Here is a 24,395-nt window from a genome sequence, read left to right on the forward strand (position 1 = left end):
TGTTCAGTTTCAAAAGAAGGGACCAATGACTCACTTTCAAGAAGCCAGGTAACCTCTGCCCAGAGTAGTGGGTTTATGGCCACTAGAGTCTTGGTACCTGGTCCCTGCCTGGCAAAATTACAGGGCAGGACAACTACCCAGCTGTGTCCAGAAAGTGAGAGTGTGTACTTCAGTGTGTTTGGATGACAGCGCCTCCATTCCAGTGGTCCTGCAGGAAAGGCACAGAGCATCGAGCCAAAGAGAATTGTTTTTAAGCCTTAAGATCTCACAGAGTTTGCCTTGTAAGTTTGAACTAATTGGGGCCTCTTACTACTTACTGCTTTTGGAGTGAGACTGTCTGTTCTGTGCCTAGCTGTTGTAGTTTTAGAACACATAACTGGCTTGGTTTCACAAGTTTACAGCTGGAGGGTTGGCTTCAGGTTACCTTCCTTGAGTCTCAGTCATATCTGATTTAATTGATATTTAAACGAGACTTTGATTTTAGAGTTTAGAGTTGATGCCGGAATGAGCTAAGACTGTTGGGGCTGTTGATATGTAACAAATAAATATTGCATGTGAGAAGAACAGGAATTTGGGGGACTAGGGATAGAGTACTATAAGTTGACTAGTTGCATTCTGCCCCCCCCCTTCATACGTTCAAATCATAACCCCAGTGTCATGGTGTTAGGATGTGATTAAGTCATTAGCTTGGAGCCCTCATGAATGGGATCAGTGTCTTTATAAAAGAGACCCTAGGGAGATCTCTTAGGCCTTCCATCTTGTGGGGATGCAGTAAGAAGACAACCATTTATGAACCGGGAAGCAGACTCAAACACTGAATCTGCTGGCAACTTGGCCTTAGACTTTCCAGTCTCCAGAACTGTGAAAGATAAGTTTCTGTTGTTTATAAGACACCCAGTCTATGGTATCATTTTGTAATAGTCAAAATGGACTAAGACACAGCTTTATCTTTTACTGTTTGGGATCTGGAAGTACTCTTTTTTTTCCCCCTAACCCTGCAAAGCTGTGAAAATCTGTATTTCATCATTATTTTACTGTCTTGTTTCTAAACTAAACAATTCTCACATAAGCTGTTCCTTTTCTAATAACTACTGACCAGTGAAGTGATGTCATATGTTCAGATTTTTGTGGCAACCCAACTTCGAAGAGCCAATGTCTCTTACTTAGGGAAGTGGTACTAGCTACTATAACAGATAAATCCCCAAATTCCAGTGGCTTAATTCAATAAAAGTTTAATTCTTGCTCACAATAAGTCCAGTGTACACAGTGGAAAAACCTCTATTCATCGGGACCCAGGCTGGCAGAGATGAAAAGCTTCATTGTATTTGGCAAACAGCTAGCCTGTCCCTGCCAGTATTCTTTCTGAAATGCAACTCGAATAATACCATTTTCCCTGTTGAAATCCTTCCTATGAATCTCTTATTACATTGAGAATAAAATCCACGCTCCTTCTCATGCCTTACAAAGATTACTTTGTTTTGAACTTTCCTCCCTTTCACACAAACTGTATGCCCAGGCGTATATTGTTTAAATGTGCCTGCATTTTCAGTCTGTTTTCCTTACCATGTAATGTTCCCTGTTTTTGGAATTCCCTACTCCTCCATTACCTCTAGACATTGTCGTATCCATCCTGCAGAATCCCATTCAAATGTCACGTCCTCTTGATGGCTTTCCCAAGCCCATGTCTATCAGAGATAATCTACTCTTCTTTGTGTAATGTCTTGAAGTTAATTATGATTTTATGTTTAACGTTATGCACTTAGACATTTTTGTAATATCTTCTTGTTCAACCTTGTACAAAATCTAAAATGATGTTTTCCTTAATACCTAGCATGGTGCCTGTGGTGAAAGCAGCCAAAAATATGTGACTGAAATACATTGCATGCTTAGCACTTTCAGAGACACATTGGAGTAAGGGTTACTCATTTTGAACCAGAAGTTTTAATATTCTTGAGAACTATGAATTCAAATGACAGTGATTCAGAGTACTTAGCTTTATAAATACAGATAACCATTTGTATTTTTCTGATTCCATGATTATTCTTCTTAAAATTCAGTCCCCTTTTTTCTTTGTTTTTCAGAATAAAGGAATTCTTCGTTTTTTTTGTTACATTTGCTTTCATTTTCTGGTAAATTGTTAAATTGAAAGCTTTTATGTCATGATAGATATTTGCATATATAGTATAGATGTATAGTTTTTATTTTATTGAAGTGTATTTGACATATGATACTATAGTAGTTTCAGGTGTACAACATATTGATTCAGTATTTAGATACATTACAAAGTGATCACCATGATAAATCTGGCTACCATTGGTCGGCATACAAAGTTGTTAAAATATTATTAACTCTATTTTCTGTACTGTACATTTCATCTGCTTGCCTTACTTATTTTATAACTGGAAGTTTATAACTTTTATTTTTTAATTTTTTATTTAACATAAAATGTAATATTCGTTTCAGATGTACAGTGTAGTGATTCAGTATATCACTTCCATACATCATGCAGTGCTTATCACAACAGGTGCGTTCCCTAATCCCCATCACATATTTCACCCATCCCCCCACCTCCTTCCCCTCTGGTAATCATCAGTTTGTTCTCTATAGTTAAGTGTCTGTTCCGTGGTTTGCCCCCTCTTTCTTTGTTTTCCCTTTGCTCGTTTGTTATATTCTTGATTCCACATATCAGTGAAATCATATGGTATTTGTTTTTCACTGACAAATTATTTCACTTAGTATAATGCTCTCTAGCTCCATCCATGTCACTGCAAGTGACAAGATATCATTCTTTTTTATGGCTGAATAATATTCCACTGTATATATATACCACTTCTCTACCCATTCATCAGTCAATGGGCACTTTGTTTCCATGTCTTGACTATTACAAATAATGCAGCAGTGAATATAGGGGTGAACATATATTTTTGAATTAGTGCTTTTGTTTTCTTCAGGTAAATACCCAGAATTTAAATTGCTGCATCCTACAGTATTTCTAATTTTAATTTTTTGAGGAAATTCCATACTGTTTTCTACAGTGGCTGCACCATTTTGGATTCCCACCAACAGATCATGAGGGTTCCCTTTTCTCCACATTCTTGCCAACACTTGTTATTTCCTGTGTTGTTGATTTTAGCCATTCTGACAGGTGGGAGATACCTCATTGTAGTTTTGATTTGCATGTCCCTAATAATAAGTGATTTTGAGCATCTTTTAATGTGTCTGCTTGCCATCTGTCTGTCTTTTTCCCTTCCTTTTCTTTCTTTCTTTCTTTCTTTTTTTTTTGATATGGAGTTGTATTAGTTCTTTCTGTGTTTTAAATATTAGCCCTTTATTGGTTATATAATTTGTAAATGCATTCTCTCATTAATTAGGTTGCTTTTTGTTTTGTTGGTCATTTCCTTTGCTGTGTAAAAGCTTTAGTTTGGTGTCCTTTCATTTTTTACTTCTGCTTTTGTTGCCCTTACTTAAAGAGACAGATGGAAAAAAAATATTCAGACTGATATCCAGAAGTTTGTTTTTTTTTTTTTTTTCCTAGTTTTTTGTTTTCTAGTCTTACTTTTAAGTCTTTAATCCCCTTGGAGTTTATTTTTGTACGTGGTGTGAGAAAGTGGCCCAGTTTCATTCTTTCGCATGTAGCTGTCCAGTTGTCCTAGCACCATTTATTGAAGAGTCTATCTTTTCTTCTTTGTATATGCTTGCCTCTTTTTCAAAGATTAATTGAATATAGAAGCATAGGTTTATTTTTGGATTTTCTTTTCTGTTCCATTGATCTAAGTGTCAGTTTTTATGCTGATACCATACTGTTTGGATTACTGTGGTTTTGTAGTATAGTTTGAAATCAGGGAGTGTGGTACATTCAGCTTTATTCTTCTTTCTCAAGGTTACTTTGGTATTCAGGGTATTTTGTGTTTCCATACAAATTTTAGGATTATTTGTTAGGGTTCTGTGAAAAATGCCATTAGTATTTTGATAGGGATTGCACTGAATCTGTAAATTGATTTAGGTAGTGTGGACATTTTAACAATTTTAATTCTTTCAATTCATGAGCACAGTAGATCTTTTTTTTTTCATGAGCACAGTAGATCTTTCCATTTATCATTTTTAATTTATTTTAGCAGTGTCATAGCTTTCAGAGTACAGATCTTTCACCTCCTTGGTTAAATTTATTCCTTGGCATTTTATTCTTTTCAGTGCAATTGTGCATGGGGTTGTTTTCTTAATTTCTCTTTCTGCTAATTCATTGTTGGTATACGGAGATGCAACACCTTGGGATATTTTACTGTGATTTTTGAAGCATTTTTTCCCCCTTTCCTGAATGATTTAGATAAGTAACTTCAGGTTCAGAATAGGGCCGGATTTGGCTGAGATTTGGCTATGTTGGAATTTAATTTAATTTCATAAATACGTTAATCTGGCTCCTGTATGTGTGAAGAACTATGTTATTATCTTAGTGGGATGAAATTGAATAAGATGTACTATTTCCTGCCTTCATGCAACTGTAGTGAAGACCATATTGCATTAGAGAATTATAGGGCAAGAGTGGCCTCAGCTTTTGATATTTTCAGAAATGATTTTTGTGGCTCACGCTTTTAATTTTCCACCTGCAGGATTTTAATTACTTGGATTTTTACCAATTACTTAGGTGCCATGTAACAAAAATGTTCCTTTAAAACCATCCTTATCAGAGATTGATCTTCTTTGTTTTCATCTCCAAATTAGTGCTGACTAAACCCTCAAGTTAAATACTGAAAGGACATTACTGTGATCCTTTTCTCTAAATCATCCATATCCAATGGTATATGATAGAAGGAAGGTAAACTTTGGATTCTAGAGACCTGACTTTACTTTTCAACTTCTTCCTTAGCCAACTGTATACTGTCTGAGAGAGTGAGTCACTGAACCTCTATTTTATTATCTTGAAAATTCAGTGAACAGTGACTAAGTTATAATAAATGAAATAATATATAGAAATGCAGTGCATATATTCCAACAATATTAGAGATTTTTGAAGGCTGACAAGTCAATTCCATTTTGGAATTAGCATGAAATGGATATTAAATATATGAATAAATGAATATTAAATAATAAAAAAATTCTTGGTCGCACACTTCCGGTTTCTCCTCTAAGTGAGAAATTGCTCATCAATAAGTGTTCATTTTTCAACATACACAATTATTACATGCAAATAAATCACATGTAGCTTTGCTTTTTCCTTCCTTTCTGGGGAATATGCTATAGACACAAATCTGGTTTATTGAAAAACGTTTCTCTCTTAGGGGGTACAATAACTCCTGATTGGCCATGGTTCATTCTTTTCAAATATATACAGTGTTCCAAATGAAGTCTTTTGAAATAACTTCTATGAACCAAGTTCTCTAATGACTGTTTCCTTTGGATTTGTTTTTGCACATGACATTGAACATGTAAAAGGAAACTGGGTGATGATTGAATCAATTAATCTGAAATGAATTAATTAATGACAACTCTTTGCTCAGGAATACTAAGTTTATTTTTCTGTTGCATATAAATCATATAAATCATGATGAAATTGATGTTGGGAGTACTTGACATTTGTGTTCTTCTTTGTATTTTCCAACCTATTTTATGCTATTTAGGCATCACAACAACCAGGCAAGAAATATTTTCTCCTAATGGATGAAGAAACATATTTGAAGAGTCAGGTTGTTTTTTAAAAATTGCAGAGAGAGAAAGTTGTAGTATAAGGACTCAAACTCATTTCTTCTGATTCTAAGGCTTCAATATTTAAACAAAACAAAACAAAGAAAGGACTTCAAAAGCTAACACCAGGAAGAGACTGGTACTCTCATTCCCTGAGGCTTCGAAGATGAAGATTAAGTCCTGCCAATTCTAACTGTCTCATTTATTCAAAGAGCTGGAATAGAAAGCTCGGAAGTCTTTGGGGACCCACTCCAAAGGCACCGGATTTGGCACTGAAATCATCCCTAAAGCACAGATTGGAGCAGGAGCAAGGAAAAGGAAGCATTTGCAGTGCACCACTTGTATTTTAAGGCCTTTTTTTGGTATTAGGATCTTATTAAAGTGTTTTCAGTAGCTTCAAGGATCAGGATAAAGTGAAGCACAGAGGCTTTTGGGATGGGGTTATGGCAAGTTGAAGTTTGGTCTATGGATACCAAGAGCATCTTCCTGTGTTGTAAAAATAATAAAAATGAGTCAGATGAGGCATTTGGGAATAGTAAATCTAAGGTCTGTATCTCTGCCAAAAGATGCAACAGAAACAACCACATCTCTCCCAACTCTGCTGTTTGCCTTGTTGTTGCCAAATTCACCAGTGTAATGTCCATTAAAATAACATCTTTGAGAAAATAGCACAGTGTCAGTGAGAATGAGCAAAACAGAAAGAAGAAAATGGCACTTGTGGCAGTCTCTAACTAAGTAACTATGGGGAATCAAACTTCTAAAAGAAAAAAAAATGCATCATAAGAAGATGGGTAAAAGCAAGCAGACTATCTCAGATCATAATATAAAGTCCCATCACTGAAGGTAATCACAGCTCAGAGACAGTGAAATGGATCACCATCTCATTGATTTATGGTCCAGTTGTCTTCTTGATTCTTTAAAGCCATAATACAGAAACTACTGTACATTAATGTGTGATGAGAATATTCACTTATGACCTGATAGGCTCTTAGTTCAGCATCCTCTGACTTTTCAGAATTGGTCACATAATCATCACATGTTAGCAGAGTCCTGTCTTACCCCTATAACAATTCTCTCCTGAAAAAGCAAGATAAGGAGATTTGGCTTAGTAATTTATGACATCAGTGATGACAACTTGCTGTTGGATCTGCCCTTGTCTTTCTCAGAGCTGTCATCCTCTCTGGTTCCCCAGTAACTGAATTCTTCCTGAATTTCTACTCTTCATTGTAGCCCTGCTCTGACATCCTTGATGTGTGCCTTTGACCATCCGTCCTACTCCACAAAAACTCATCGTGCATTTGGACACAGTTTAGGATTTTGACAAATTTTTCTACAAATATTCAATTTTTCAAACAACATTTAAAAGCATTCTCTGTTTTCCACACCACAAACTGTGCTCCTAAGACCTGATCTTAGCATGCTCCTTTAGATTTGGTTTTCTTCTCTTGGCTCTGACCTTTCACAAGGTGAGCACACAAGAGAAGCCTTATTTCTGATTTCCTAATATTCAAGTGATAGAGGGATGTGTTGTCCTTGACCAGTAAGATAATACTTGTGATAATTTTATGAGTAAACTTGTCTGGGCCAAGGGGCCACAGGGGGCCTAGATATTTGGTCAAACATTATTTCTGTGGGGGTGTTTTGGGTGAGATTAATGTTTAATTTGATGGACTTTGAGTAAAGCAGATTGCCCTTAGAATGTTGGTGGTTCCCATTCAGTTGGTTAAAGGCCTGAATAGAAAAAAAAAAAAAAGAAGCACTGACCTCCCCTAAGAAGAGAGGATTCTCCAGCAGACTGCAACATCAGCCCTTCCTGGACTGCCTTCAGACTCAAACTGGAACATCAGTTCTGCTGGGTCTTCAGCCTGCTGGGCCACCAGACTGCACTTGATTTTGAACTTGCCAGACTCATGTGAGACATTTCCTAATACATCTCTTTGATCACATTTTCTTTAATAAATCATAAGTTTATATATACAGGTCTCAACAGAGTTCAAGTATTCATGTCACACAGAATACTAGTGTATATTATATATTGCTGTCTATAAATTTTTTTTTAGTTAAAAATTTTGTTTTATTGGGGAAACAGCAAATAGGACATCTAACAAGTTTTTAATTTTACTCATTGATATTTCTTATTACTCTCTACTTTTTCTAAATTCTCACCTACTCATTGATTTATTATAAATAAAAATTGTATCTATTTAGTTTGTTCATTGTAACATTTTGATATATATATATATACACGTTGTGGAGTTATTACTATAAACAAATTAACTAACTTATCTAGCACCTCACATAGTTACTCTTTTTTTTTTATGGTGAGAATATTTGAGATCTACTCTCTTAGCAAATTTCAAGTATATATCACATTATTATTATAGTCACCATGATTGAAGTTTGTACCCAGTGAGTCACATCTCCCTTTTATCCCCACTCCCTCAGCCCTAGTAACTATGTTACCATACTCTTGTTACTATGAGTTCCATTTTTTTTTTTTTTAATAAGTCTACATATAAGTGAGGTCATGCAGTGTTTGCCTTTCTGTGTCTGGCTTATTTCACCTAGCATAATGGCCTCCAGATTCGTCATGTTGTTGCAAATGGCAACCTCCTGCAAATGGCAGGATTGCCTTCTTTTTTAAGGCTGAATAGTATTCTCTTATCTCTATATAGAACATAATATAATAGAATATAATAGAATATATACATAGAATATATATAATATATATGTATATATACATATATATATGTATTTACTATAGGTTTTTTAATTCATTCATAAAATGGATGTTTGAAGGATACCTAGGTTATTTCCATATCTTGGCTACTGTGAATAATGAGGCAGTGAACTCAGAATTACAGATATCTCTTCTAGTGATTTTATTTCCTTTGGATATTTATCTAGAAGTGGGATTGCTGAATTATATGGTAGTTCTATGTTCAGTGTTTTGGAGAGCCTCCATAATGTTTTCCATAATGGCTATACCAGTCTACATTTCACCAGCAGTGAACAAGAATTTTCTCTTCTCTACATCCTTGCCAATGCTTATTATTTTTTGTCTTTTTGATAATAGCCATTCTAACAGGTGTGAGGTGATACCTCCTTTAATTTTGATTTGCATTCCACTGATTATTAGTGATTATCATCTCTTCAAATACCTGTTAGCCATTAGTAAGTCTTCTTTGGCAAATTATCTGTTCTTGTACATTACCCATTTTTTAATTGGGTTACTTGATTTTTGCAGTTGAGTTATGTGAGTTCCTTATGATTTTGAATATTAACCCTTTAGCAGACATATGATTTGCAAATGTTTCTTCTATCCTATAGGTTATGTTTTCATTTTATTTCTTCTGCTGTGCAGAATATTTTTAGTTTGATGTAGTCCCGTTTATTTTTGCTTTTGTTATCTATGTTTGGTGCCAAACACAAAAAAAAATCACTGCCAAAACTAATGTCAAGGAATTCTGTCTTATGTTTTCTTCCTGGACTTCTATGGCTTTATGCTTTCATTTTCTTTTTCCTATTCCTGTGAAAAATGCCATTTAAATTTAAATAGAGATTTCATTAAATATGTAGGTCACATTGGGTGCTATGGACTTTTTAACAATATTGATTTTTAACAATATTAATTTTTCTAATCCATGAGATGTCTTCTATTTAATTTTATTTTCTTCAATTTCTTTGATTAATTTTTTATAGTTTTCAGTGTACAGATCTTTCATCCCCTTGATTAAGTTTATTCCTAAATTATTTTTTCAGTTTGTTTGCATTAGTGTTTAGAAGTGCAACTCTTTTTTAAATGTTGATTTTGTATCCTGTAGTTTTACTGAATTTGTTTATTAGTGTTGATAGTATTTTGGTGGATTCTAGGATTTTCTGTATTTTAGATCAAGTCATTTGCCAAAGGACAGTTTCACTTTTTCCTTTTCATTTATGATGCCTTTTCTGATTTTTTTCTTGCCTGACTGATCTGGCTGGGACTTCCAGTAGTATGATTAAAGAGAAGTGGTAATAGTGGGTACTCTGTTGTGTTACTAATCTTAAGGGAAAAGTTTTATGCTTTTCACCACTGAGTAGGGTGTTAATTGTAGGCTTGTCATATATACATATACACAGATAGATATCTTTTATAGCTGTGTGTGTGTGTGTGTGTGTGTGTGTGTGTGTATACCTTCTAAATTGTTGAAGAGTATTTATCATGAAGGGATGTACAATTTTGTCAAATGTGTTTTTCTTTTTTTTAAAGATTTTATTTATTTATTTGACAGAGAGAGCACACGCAGGGATTGGGGAGAGCAACAGAGGAAGAGGGAGAAACAGACTCTCCACTGAGCAGGGAGGCGGACGCTGGCTTGATTCCAGGATCCCAGGATCATGGCCGGAACCAAAGGCAGACACTTAACTGACTGAGCCACCCAGCACCCCTCAGTACCCACTGAGGCAGTCATGATTTTTATCCTTCATTTTGTTAAAGTGGCATATCACATTTATTGACTCACATATGTTAAACTACCCTTACATGCCAGGGACAAATGATAAATCCAACTTGATCATGATGTACAATCATTTTAACATGCTTTTGAAATCGGTTTGCTACTGTTTTGTTGAGGAATTTTGCATTTGTCATCAGGAAAGATACGAGCCTGTCATTTCCTTTTTCTTGTAATACTGAGATATTTGTTGATACCCTATTGGGGGTTCCTTTGCATGTGTGAGTTTCTTTTCCCTTGCTCTTTTCAGAATTTTCTCTTTGTCTTTGATTTTTGACAACTTCATTATCATGTGTCATGGTGAAGTCCTCTTTGGGTTGAATCTGTTTGGAGAGTTTTATGAGTTTCATGTAATCTAATGTTTATACCTCTCCCCAGATTTGGGACGTTTTTAACTGTTATTTCTTTAAATATACTTTCTGCTCCTTTCTCTCTCTCTTCTCCTTCTGGAGCTTCCTTAATACATATATTGCTCACTTGATGGTATCCATCTCTTTTTCATTCTTTTTTTCTTTTTAGCTCCTCTAAATGTGTAATTTCAAATGATCTGTCTTTGAGTTTACAGATTCTTTCTTTAGCTTGATCAAGTCTGTTATTGATACTTTTGCATTTTTTCATTCATTAATTTAATTTCAAAATCCTTTTTTTTGTTCTTTATAATTTCTACCTCTCTGTTGAAATTCTTACTTTTTTCATGTATTGTTTTCCTGATGTTATTGAGCTATTTATATGTTCTCCAGTAGCTCCCTGAACTTCTTTAAAACAATTATTTTGATACTTTGTTAAGCAATTCATGGATCTCCATTTCTTTGGGACCCATTAGTGGAAAATTACTGTGGTTCTCTCATGGTGTCATGTTTCCTTGATATTTCATGTTTCTTATAATTTTTCTTTAATATTTATATATTCAGTGAAGCAGTCACTGCTCTCAAGCCTTATAGACTGCTTATCTGCAGGTGAGTGTGAGGGACCAGCTGGGTGAGGTGCAGCAGTTCTGCTTCTGAGGGGTTTCAGCAGCTGCGCTGAGCATCAGTAAAGGCTGCAGTGGCCTGTGGTGGCCAGGACTGGTGGGATCTGGAGCAGTGGCAAGTGCAGTTAGGTGCTCAATGGCAAAGGCTGCTGCAGTCCTCCTGATGACTTCTTGTTCCACAGAAGCGGTCATGGCTGAAGAATTCTCTCTTAAACCTGGGTCCAGTTTGCCAGTGCATTTGCTTTGGCAGTGGTCCCAGGGTCTAATGCACAGGTACCTGAGGAGTGGCCACAGAACTAATGTCTGAAGTCTAAATGCCCTTGGAGCAGCCATGTAGCTGGGATCCGGATAGCAGGCACCCCTAGTTACCCCAGGTCAAAGGCGTGGGCAGTCTTGCCGTGGCAGTGGCTTCAGTGTCTAGCTGCAGGTCTTTACCAAACAGCTGTGGAAGCAAGGTCTAGGATGAGAGTTAGCCCACAGTGGTGGGGACTTCAGGGTAGAACATGTGGTAGTGCTGGAAGTGGCTGTGGCGTGCACAGGGTTGGGAGGAGGTGGTCTTGGTCGTTGGATGTTACCACAGCAGCTTCTTGTTTGGATGAGGGGAGTGGTGTTGCAGTGTCACCCACTTCAGGGACCAGTAGTGGTGATGACTATTGATTGTCTCATGGCAAAAGCTGCTGGCACCCTCTTCAGAAGGAGTGTTTAGGGTTCATACTTGTGAACATGATGTGGTCCTCCAGTGTGAAAAATACGGACAGTCCATGGCTGCTGGCTGCCATGGGAGCTGTTGAGGTCCTCAGAAGTAAAGGCTGCCAGGGTCCCCCACACAGTAGGCTAGTAGGGACCAGGGCGGCACCTGCTATATGGGTGATACCAATAAACCCTGCCCCTTTTCTTTGTTTCTGGCCAACTCCAGTCATCTCAGCTCTGCCAGTCTCTCCAGCAGCCTTTCCTGTGCAGTTCTCTGTTTTTGGCTCCATTGTGTTGCTGCAGCAGGTTCAAAGTGGAATCTTACACCCTCCTAGGGCTATTTTCATTTGTGGATGGTCATCTGATGGATGTTTTAAATGGGGACACAAAGGCTGGTTATCTTCTACCCCAGTATCTTGCTGATAGCATCCACAAATTTTTTATAGATACATGACAATGAAATGCATTTAAAAGAGTATCAAAACTATTACCAAAATATCACAATACCCGGAACTCTTATTTTTTATACTTAAATTATTACTTCATTTATAATTTAAAATATACATTTGAATTTAGACCTTCAAGCTTTTGTGATCCTAAATAGTTCTGTTAAGTGTTTATAGTTTCTGATAAATTATCACAAATTTACCTCTGACCAATATTTTGCTTATATTTGATAAGTATTAACACATAGGGATAGGATTGGTTTTTTGATAAATATCATTTTCTTAAGGCTTTGATTTTTTTAATCTAGTGGTGTCCTTAATTTTTTTTTTTTTATTTTCAAGTAACAGGGTTTTCATTTGATTTCAATATTTTTTGTGATGTCTAGTTTTGTTGCATTAATTTACTATCTAAAGTACTATCTTGATTTTTTAGATGTTAATGAGTGTTTTTTAGATGTTAATTCTTACCACTAATATTAGGGCCATAATAAAACTGAAAGCAAAAGTAAACTTGAAAACTAATGGAAAAGCTTTTTATAAATAAAGTATATTTATTTTACCTTGGGATAAAATTGGCTAAATTATATTTATATAAATAACATAAAATACAAAAATATCATATATAAAAATGTAAAAATAAATGGACATGAATAGGGTGTTATACTAAGCATTTTACCTGCCCATGTAAACTCATGAAACAAATAGATGAAAAATAAATAGTGGTGAGGAGGATCTAATTGATACAGCCATAAAACTTGTAGTGATAATTCACATAAACTCTTATTTTTCATGGAACACTTTTGTGGTTATTTTTGATAATTTGAGACTTAGATATAACACCATAAAAGTAGTGTCATGCAGGCATATAATCATTGTTGCTTTGTAATTTAAAAAGTAGTACCAATAGTTGTCTTTGTCAAGCAAAGACTAAATGGTCCTGATGTAGTGCTTCAAGGGAGGACCCGGAGTAACTCAAATGGAGGCCATTTCTGGAAGAATTAGGACCACAGACAGAAAATGGTTATATAACATAGACTTCAGACTTGGTGGTATAATACAGAAATATAAAATTCTTGTGTAACATGTAATTAGAACATTTCCCAGCAGCAGGTGTATAGTAACGTTATACACAAATGTAGTGTGTAGTTTCTCTCTTTTACATACTACCATGCAGCTTATTAATAAAAGGTTTCACGTTTGGGGTGCCTGGGTGGCTCCATCAGCTAAGCATGGGACTCATGATTTTGGCTCAGGTCATGATCTCAGTCCTGAGATTGAGCCTGCGTGGGCTCCATGCTCACAGCAGAGTCTGCCTAAGGTTCTGCTGAGCTGCTCTCTGCTCCTCCACCTCCCATGTGTGCATATGCATGCCTGCTCTCTCTCTTGCTCTTTAAAATAAACAAAATATCTGAAAGAAAGGATTAATATTTAATTAATAATAATATGTTCACAAGGAAGAATATTGAGTAAATTACATATTTTATTTTTCAGTATTACATATGCTTCTTAAAATAAGACCTACTGTTCAAAAAATATTTATTTTGTGTTTTCTAAATACTGGACTCTACATGAAGTAGACCAAAGCTCTAACCTTCTGGGAATTGTATTTTAAGTTTGGTAAGGTTGGGAAGATGAAAAATTAAAAAGTAATCAAATTTGAAATAAATATTGAAGAAGTGTTTTTCTTTAAATTAGCATGAATCGTTTCTTATGCTATATCTGTTTTAATTACATTTTATTAAATCTTAAAATCTTTTCAATTTTAGCTAATTTCCTAAATCTTTATTACTACTGGAAAAGTGATTTTGTGAAATGGGTTTATCTCTAAGTTTTTAGCTTAGGGGATATTTTTATCATTTCTAGGCCTTCCCCTCTTTCCTCCCTTCTTTCTCTTACTTAAAAAAAATTCAGTTACTGAGTTTTGACCATCAGTATATAAATTATGATGATTTTTGATAATTTTATGAAATTTTAAAGATGGATTTAGGAGATTATTTTGAATTTCATTGTTTTTCGTGAAACTCTATGTATTCAGATTTTGATTCCTATTTTGTTTTCCACAGGAGAATGCTGTGACTAAAACCAAAAAAGTGACTTCAAAGGTCAGCATTTTAGGTAACGAGACACATGAGGCTGATGTATTTTAAACATTTTGATGCTTCTCAAACTGCACATTAATACCCTGCTATATTATCGACAGCTTGTATGGGCAGAGCAATTTGTCTTTGTTGTAGTGGTGGATGTCCGTGTTGGTGACAACAAACACATAATGACAATTATGCCTTTGTCATAATATTGAACCATGCGAAGTTAACTGTGATTTTGTGAACATTCTAGACCATTATAGTAGGAAAAACTCCTTGCACCAGTTTTTTGTCAAATCCTTTTTCCTTTAATAAGATTTCCTGAAAAATGCATCTTATAGCCCTTTGATGACATATGCGGCATGTAAAATTCAAACAGTAAAATATAAAGCTTGTCAACTTATTCTGTTTTGATGGACATTTGTACACATATTTACTGAAATTTACTGAAATCCACAACACACTTTCCATACTATCTCTTAAATGTTTTATATGGTTTTAGGTATAGCAGCCCAATGCTAATTGTTACATTTTATAGGAAACTGTTTCTTTAGAGTTACAATTGCCTAAATCACTTGAAATCAATGTATTTACAAAAAAAAAAAAAGTTTACATTGTATGACAAACAAAAAGATTGGGAACAAAATGGTCTATAGATACAGATATATAACCTAAATTAATATTTTTAATGGGTTTTTAAAATATATTTTTGTTTGCTAATTTTCCCTGGGAATTACATCTTTGCAACTTAGGAAGCTGGAATTTCGTCCCATTAGAGATACAGTAATAACTTTGTAATTAGTGAAATCATTGTCACACTGCATAATCAGCTCATTGAACACATACATTATAGTAAGAAAAAATAATAAAAAATCCTTGATAGTAACATAACTGTCCCATTAAAGTCTTGATTAACTTTATAACAATAATGTAGTATCATTTTATTTTTATAAATTAGCAGACAAATTGGAAATATATCAAACAATGCTCCTGTATCTTTACAGAAGGGAGGGATGCTTAATTAAAATAATATAATGCTGGCAACATTAATTTCTTATTGTGGGGATTTAGCAACTCATTTCAGAATGTGAGGCCAAATTTATATTTCAGCAGTTTTATGTTAAATGTTTCAAGGAAAGCCATACGGCCCCTGGGCACTGCATGACAGACAGTCGTATCAGAAACAATTGATGTGTGTAATGACAATTGTGAGCATCCTTTCCAGATGAGCTGACCCACCCTGATTCCACCCTGCTGCTCCTGTTTGGTCAGCAGGTACCTTTCACCATCTGTTCTCTCATAGCAGCTGAATTGTTTCTCTTATTGTGCACCTAGATGGTAAAGCATGTTGAATGTGAAATATAGCTTGTAGGTCATGGGATAGTCTAAGTATTTCTGTTTAATTTGGAAAGACTGATTTTAGCTTTCAGTGCATTTTCCTTTGGTGGTAGGAAAAGAGTTTTTATTCTGAGTGTAATCAGACCAAGGCATGTAAATTTTTAATAGGGACCGTACATATAATTACAGAGATTGCTGTAATTTGCTGTTTGTATTATTAACATCCTTAAGACGATATAATGATCATTTCCTTCTAAGTACTTTGCATGATTACTAAACTGGCCATGAAAACTAGAGCCTCTGAGAAAAAGTGGTGCTCTGTTGGCTTAAAATCGACACATAATTTTTGCACTCTTCTCCTGTAGCTTCCCAAAAGATCTAAACTTACGTTCCTTTTTTTTTTAATTTTGTATTGTCATTGATTAATATTTTTATATTTTAATAGAGCCCATTTTTTAATATTATATTCAGGATATTACATTTATGCTTCCTTGGAGCAGTTCTGTTCCTCTTGGTTTGGGGGGAATGGGAGATAAGACATTAAGTCATGCTGGGATTTTTCTAGGGAGTGGTAGGTAGGGGCACATGCAACAGACCCTTAGAGAAATGGTTCATTCTTGAGAGAAGAAGGAACAGCAGTCAAAATCTGAACCTGGTCATTATAATCAGTATTTCCAAAACATTCGATAATCTGACAGACCAATATCTCTCAAGTGTGATTTTCACACATTTCTCTTTGTTTATTTTAATGTAATGATAATGCAGAGAAAATCAAGAGTGCTGGTTTTGAGCACTAATAGGTAATTCCATTAGCTATTTCTATAACCTTGGATCGATAATTCAAAATCCTAAGTCTTTACGCTGGCTTCCCAGATCCTGAATGACATGGGCTGCAGTAATTGTGTGACCTTCCCTTTTGCTCTTGTCCTTCTTATTCACTTGGCTCCAGTCTTAGTAGCTTCATGGCTGTTCCTTAAACTTGCCAGATCCACTCCTTCTGCACTTTCCTCTGCCTAGATCCTACTTACTCCAGGCATTTTTACTTTCTTCAGTTCTTTGATCTAAAGTAACCTTATCCATGATGCTCTCCTTGACCATTTAGTGAAAAATTGATTCCACCCATAGGAACTTCCTCTGTTTCTCTTAAGCTCCTTTAACTTTCCTCAAACTCTTTTCCTCAAGCATCTTGACCAAATTTATATTCACTTTTTTATTTTCTCATCCTCCTTCCTGGGATATAAACTCTGAGAAGCACAGGCATTGTCTGCTTTGCCTGTAGTGTAATCCCCAGATCTAGAACAATGCGTGGCACCTAGCTGACGTGCAGAAAATAGTTGCTACGTGAAGGAAGTCATTCAGCAACCACTTAGTACCCTCTTTATACAAGCATCCTACTACAGGTAGACTAGAGATACAGTGCTGAGTAAGACAGGGGCCTGCCCCCTTGTGAAGATAAATTCTTGGGTACAAATTATTTATAGTCTGCCAAATCTGTACATTATTTAACTTCTCTACTGATTATTCATTAATGAAGGATTAATGTTACTAAGGTTTCTTTGAGTTACACAGTTTTGTAATATTACTGTTCTGTGGTCAAGTTAGAGTCTAGATCTTCTCTAATCTACCTTCATTTCACTTGCTTATCTCTCTCTAAAGCCTGTTTTGTAAGCAGCAACCTCTGTTCCTACAAGTGTGCCCTCAAAATTATCAGCTCTGAACTTGTGTAAAGATTCTTCCTTGTATCGAGATCATTCTCTTTGCTCATCTTGGTCTGTCTGAATTGTTGTCTGTTTTCAAAGAGGATCCGAATCCCTTTTATCTTGGCTTTACTGAATCATCTTACAGTGATTACAGAAAGAACTTGCTGATAGTTTATTCAGTCTTGGGTACGTGAAAAAATAAATGGAGAACTAGACACATTACTTCTTATTTAAAATCTCTTGCTCATTGATGACAACTTTTTGTGTGTCCCCAGGCTTCCAGCTCAGAAATCTTTTCCCTAGACTCGGATATCCAGTATTCCTTTGTACTGTTGTCTTGGTTCATTCAGGCTGCTATAAGAGAATACCACAGACCAGGTGACTTACACATAACCAAAATGCATTTCTCACAGTTCTAGAAAATGGGAGATTCAAGATCACTTCATTGGCAGCTTTGTTGTGTGTTGAGGCCCTACTGCCAGCTTCACAGGAAGGCCATCTTCCTGCCATGTCCTTCCATGACCCCTATCTGGAGTCTCATTATAAAGGTTCTAATCTCATTCAAAGGTTCTACCTCCAAATACCAGACATCAGGGATTGGGTTTCAACATATGAATTTTGGGGGGATTATAGACATTCATTCAGTCTGTATCAGCTGTTACCTTTTTCTTTATAATTCTAAGCAAACACAAATTAGGTGAAATATGTTTTATACTGAAAGATGCAAGGCTTTTTGACTTAATGATAACTCTCAGAACTTTCAAAACTTCTTTTCAGAGTATCTGATCCTTTTGTATTATTTTCTGAGAAAGATCTGATACTTAATGCGATCTCATTGTATATCACAGATTACTGTGATTTCTTGTACAAAAACATATTCATACACCCTTACGTATATGTATGGATAGGTCTGTGTTTCATCTCTGGTTTTCTAAATGCAAATGTGAGCACATAGGGATACTTCTTAATCTGTGCGTTTTTCACTTACACATTTTTTGGAGATTTTTTTCATATTATTCCTTGTTTTATCTAGTACTTGGAGGTATTCTATTATATAGAATATAATAATTTAGTTAACTAGTACCTGGGTATCTCTTGATGGATTCTTTAGGTATTTTCATTATTCTGTTTTGCTATTCCTAATAAGTGTAATGAATGGAGTGTGTATATATATATATATACACACACATATATATATAAATTTTATACATATATACCACATAAACATAAATAGTTTTTCATAAATTTATGGCCATTTATTTTTAGTGAACCACATGTTCCTATTTTTGGTTGATTTTTGTATTGATGCAGTTATCCTTTCCTTTTAAATTTGTATGGGCTCTTTGTAAATTGAAGGTATTAGTTGTGTGTCAAGTGTTGCAAATATGTTTTGCCAGTTGTCACTGGTATTCACTTCTTTGAGATTTAAGACAACTCATGAAAGTAAGGCTGTGAAAGCTACTCAAAATTAAGTGGATATCTGAGGCAATTATTCAGCATAGTCTACCCAAGAAAAAAAATGCTCAATCACTTTAATATTTCAAAAGGAAATGTTAATTTGGCTTATTTTTTAGGAAATAAAATAACTGGCATAGCAAAAAATCTTTTATCTGGAGTGCAATGGCATAAATAATATTTAATAGCTTCTGTAGCACAGTTCATATATAATTTTTAGACATGTTGTAGGTATCATAGGGAACTTTTTCTCTTCTCAGTTCCTCGTCATCTCTTCAAAATAGTTGTTTCTGGTCATAGGGGCATGTATTGTGTCTCCTCTGTGTTGCTATGTCATTAATAATTCTAACATAATTAAAGTAAAAGAAAATTGTATCTTGAGAATTAAATATTTAGGAAAGAACAGTAGTGATAATTATGTTGACAAAGACAGTCATTTAGGACACACAAACAAATAACCAACCAGCGTTCGAATCCTCCCCACTTCCCCAACATTGAGAGGGCTCTGCCTAATCTCCTACTTCTCTCTCTCCGTTGTTCCTACCACTTGCTTGAAATATCACAGTTCTTTTTTTTTATTAAAGATTTTATTTATTTATTTGAGAGAGAGAGCATGCACATGTGCAAGTGGGGGGAGGAAGAGGAGGAGAGAGAATTCCAAGCGGATACCCCATTGAGTAGGGAGCCCAATGCTGTGGCCCATCCTAGGATGCTGAGATTATGACTAGAAACAAAGTCAAGTGGTTAACTGACTGAACCACCCAGGTGCCCCAATGTCACAGTTCTTATTGAAAGGAATTCAGTTCCCCTTTTCTGGCCATTGTATGGGAATTTGGAATCTCCCCTTTTTAATATAATTTTTTATATAAGAGTAAATATTTATATCATCATTTCCATTTTCACACTTTCTGGCTTGGATTACACAGTTAGTAAATATGGTCAGGGTTGCATGTGAGCTCACCTCAGATACTTTTCTTCTTTTAAATCATGTTTATTGGTGGCATAGTGGTTTCCATTTTAATTTCTTTCTATTTGTAGTTTAACATAATTCTTCTACCCGTTTATTTGCTACATATGGAGATAACATTTCAAATGGTTTCTGGAAAACATTATTTATACACAGATGTTGCTATATACACATACAAAATCTTTTATATACAATGCAATAACATAAATAATATTCCATAGCTTCTACCACAAAAGAATTCATTTAGAACACATCAGTATGTGTTCTAAATAGAAGTGGAATACTTCTTCATCTCTTTCAATCCTCTATTTACTTATCTACACAAATAGATACATATAGATAACAAAATAATAGAAATACCTAAAGAGTGTTTTTATGTGTTTTTATGTATATACTTGTGTGTGTGTGTGTGTGTGTGCACAGAGAAAGAGAATTTCACTTCTATTTGGTATTTTTTTATCATTGAAAATAAATTCAAACAGTATTAGAGAAACTGTGATGTTTAAAAACAGAGAACATCTGGAACAAATCTCATAGATTGTTCTATGGATAACTGATGAGGTAAAAACAAAAACAGAAACAAAGCAAGTTTCCATTACCTATAGCCAAGGTGTGAGCACTTCTCCTGGGGGAGTGGGGGATGAGTGAGAAGTCACATGGTGCAGATGTTAGGAGGGTGGGCTCCTGATGCCTGGTGATTGGGTTCACTAGCTGTGTCTCATTCGCAGTGACACAGCTTTTCTTTGTATTTTAGACTCATTTATAATATATGGCTCATAATAATCTCCATCCCTTAGGGTGTTGTGAGGAGGGAATGAGTTAATACGCGTAAAGTTCTCTGAAATGTTTGGCATGCAGTAAGTGCTGAATATCTGGTTGTATTATTACTATTATTATCCCATCTTAAGCCTGTGGAGAAGGGACTTTTTCCACACCTTCCTCACATGCAGCAGTCACCCTGCTTTATTCGAGGTTCAGTTCAGCAGTGAGTTGGCTTTTAGAGAAATGCAAACCAAGTGGGAGCGTGAAGACGGGGCATGCCAATTAGTGGAATGGCAGCTGAAAAGCTTGGGCGTGATCGTTGCCATGAGACTGGAGCCGAGGGCACGTGGGAGGGTTGGCAGTAAGGTGAGAAAGGTTGGCTGGCTTCAAACTGTGACCACTGTAATTGTCATATGGAAAACATTTAAAAGTCACTGAACCCCAGCTCCAGGGACAATTTCTACAATGTTCCTTGTGAAAATAACTCTTTCTTCCTAAACAGTCTCCTGATCAGATACTACAGATCTTGTCATTTTTTTCTGCAATTTTTAAATGAAGAGTGTGAGAATTAAGTGAAATTAAAAATAGGGGAATTTTGTATAGTCCTGATTTATAACTATAAATCATAGTTATCATTCTTAGCAACATCATTACCATTGTCACTTTTATATAATTTGCCAAAGGCAATCTAAAGAGTCAGAATTACAGATATTTATGTCAAGAGTAGATCAAGGAACAGGGCAAATAACTTTGCTCTTAAACTACAGGAAATGTTAGATTTGTGTCATCATCTGATTGGCACACCTAAAGCCGACAAAAATAATTTCAGTACTTTGTAACTGAATATTGCATCATTTGCCAAACTTTTCCTTGATACATTTTATTCATAAAAGATGGTAAGTGTGAAAAATATCCATGCAGGGACACCACAAGAAAGCTAAAAGGCGCAGCATCCAAGTGAATAAGATATCACATCAGCATCCTAACCATTTCACAGCCTGAAGACAACAGCAATGTAGTCAACACAAGGGCAAGGAGAGACTGCCAAGGAACCAGATGCTATTGCTGGAAAGAACATTTTCTCAGCTCAGCATCTGGGTCTTGTAAATGCGATCCAGAAAGAATTAGGGCAGGCCGAGCTTTGTAGAGGGGAACACAGTGTCCTTACCTGAATGCTGTATATATTATAAAAAGTAATATTTGTAATGATTTGCTCTTTTATTAATCGACGAACACAAACCAGACTGGACTTTCTACTCAGTATTCCTCCTTGTCAATGATGACATCTACAAAGACATTTACCCATTTATAAGGGTTATACACAGCCATGTTTTCAGTATGACTTCCTGTGGATGCAGAGATCATAGGTGGAAAGCTCTGCTTTTTGCATATCTGTATTTTAGAGAAGTGTAGGCTTTTAGAAAAGTGTAGTGCTTCCTTCTAATGTAAAATAGTAAAAGTGCAGGCTTTGGAATTCTAGTGCTTCCTTCTAATGTAAAATAGTCTCCTTAGGGAAGAACACTTACACAATGGAAAACATTGACTAAATCAGAGAGTAAATGGACAGGACAGTAGTTAATATTGACATTGGGTAGAATAATGTGCTTGTTTATCTGATATGATCTCATCATCATTATTTTTTAGAAGCATATTTCTGTTTATTTGGACAAGGATAAAGTTTATAGAAACATACAAGTACTTGTAAAATATACCCATGTTTTTCAGATCTTTGTATTTTGCTGTGCAGAACTTGTTATCATATTCTGTAGGAATACGTATTTGGACATCTAGGTGTCTGAGATTGGTGATAATGTGCTGTCCTTCAAGGAATAATCTGAATTTATTTCTACAGTATAATGCAGTGTTTGGTAATGAAAGCATAAGATTGAATTTCCTAATAGCATGTATCTGACATTTGATAATTTGAAGTTCAGGAAGTTGTGTATTAAAATATGTAATTTAATTCAATAAATCCTAATGACCTGTTATCTTTAAGGCATTAAGAAATTGCTGGAGCTGATTCAAAGATTTCGAATGGGCTTTTCATGTCCAGAAATATACTATATTTGACGTAATTACAAATACAAGGACAACAGCCAAATGCTAACATACAAGAAAAATTACGACATTTTAAACACAAATGTAGATTTGCTGTATTGCATTTTAGAGGTCTGCCAAATTCCTGTTACTTTTAGGTTATCTGCTAAGCAATAGGATTCATTTGTTTATCTATTTATTTATAGATAAACTAGAATAATTTTCTTTTAGTTTGCCAGTGTCTTGATAATTTCAAAATAATAACACTTTGTAATGGTAAAATAATAACGTAAAAGTAAGAGATAAGGTTACCTTATGCTGAATATCATATATATGTTACTTACAAAATCAAATATGTGCTGAGCTTTAGGGTTCTTCTTCTTTTACTTTAAGTGCTTCATAACTTAGGGGGTTGGGGAAATCGCATCAATGAGACCAGATCCAATGATTAAAACTCCATTTAAACTATGTAATTTCTTGGTCAAGAGATACACCACCAAATCAGGAGGGCAGTTTTGGGAATACGTGACATTGGTGATAAAATGCATGTGGCAGTCTAGTGTAAATACAAAATTGTTAGAATTTAAAATGAATCCCAGCAAAATAATAATAATAATAATAATAACAATAATAATAGTAGTAATAGTAGTAGTGATAACAAGTCAGTAGTGTTTTCAGGATTATAGATTATATGTGTGTGTATTAATGTATTTGTGTGTGCTTATATGGTAGATGAAAATGAGGTGAAATGGAGATGTATCTGAAGAAGAAGAAAGAAAACATTATTTCACATGTGGAACATTCCCTGAATAGTTTGTTTTCTGTTAAATCAAGAGTTCTACTTGCAAACTCTCTAGGGTTTTCAAAGTCACTGAAGAGAGCCCAAATTAGATTACTTGAATCAACAGTCTTGTGGCTACCCATAGATTCACCTCCCTGCTTTTTATTGGATAGAAATTGCTCCAAGTTTTCCAGCTGCATAATCTCTGTACTTTGCATACAAACCAAATCTATTAGATGTATAATAAGGATAGAATCTGTAGCCATGTGTTTTTTTTTTTTTTCCTGGCTATGTCCAAAACAGCGTCCATGTCTTACTCTTGTCATTCCCCCAGCATCTAGCATTGTGTGTATCGGCATTTATAATGTCTGTTGAATGCAGGAATAAATGGACGAATAGAAAAAAGAAATGGGATATGAGGAATTTAAATTTTTTTGGAGATGAAGAAGCCAATGAGAGAGAAGGTGGAAAATACATATGCAGGGTGAACAACCTCACTTACTGGCAAGGATGCTGTAATATTGGCAAGAGAATTAGCAGTATGCTAGCAATGAAAGATGGGTTTCTAGCTGCAGCTCTGCAGTAGAGTGCTTGATAAATCATGCCGCTTTTCCAGCTCTTGGTCTCCTGATGAGTTCTGGTAGGTCATGAATTGGAACTACAAGCACCAATAGATTGGCAACTGTTTTCTGAAACTCTGTGTGAATCTAAGACCACCTTTCTGTGCAGTGAGCGGTCAGGGTGCTGTGGGTGGTTAGTTAGTAATGTCTGTCATGGGCCTATAGGAATGAGGGCATCTCTGAACTAGAAGTTTTCTGAGGGTTTTCTATGTTCTTTCTGGATTCCTTAACTATTAATTTTTGGGATAGAAATGCTTCCCTTCCCTCTTTTAACCTCTTGCCAGTACCTCTTTCTCACTAGTTTTGCTTAAATCTTTTCAAGACAGAAATTCCAGGGACGCCTGGGTGGCTCAGTTGGTTAAGCGGTTGCCTT

This window comes from Martes martes, assembly GCF_963455335.1.
Source record: "Martes martes genome assembly, chromosome: 3".
NCBI lineage: Eukaryota > Metazoa > Chordata > Mammalia > Carnivora > Mustelidae > Martes > Martes martes.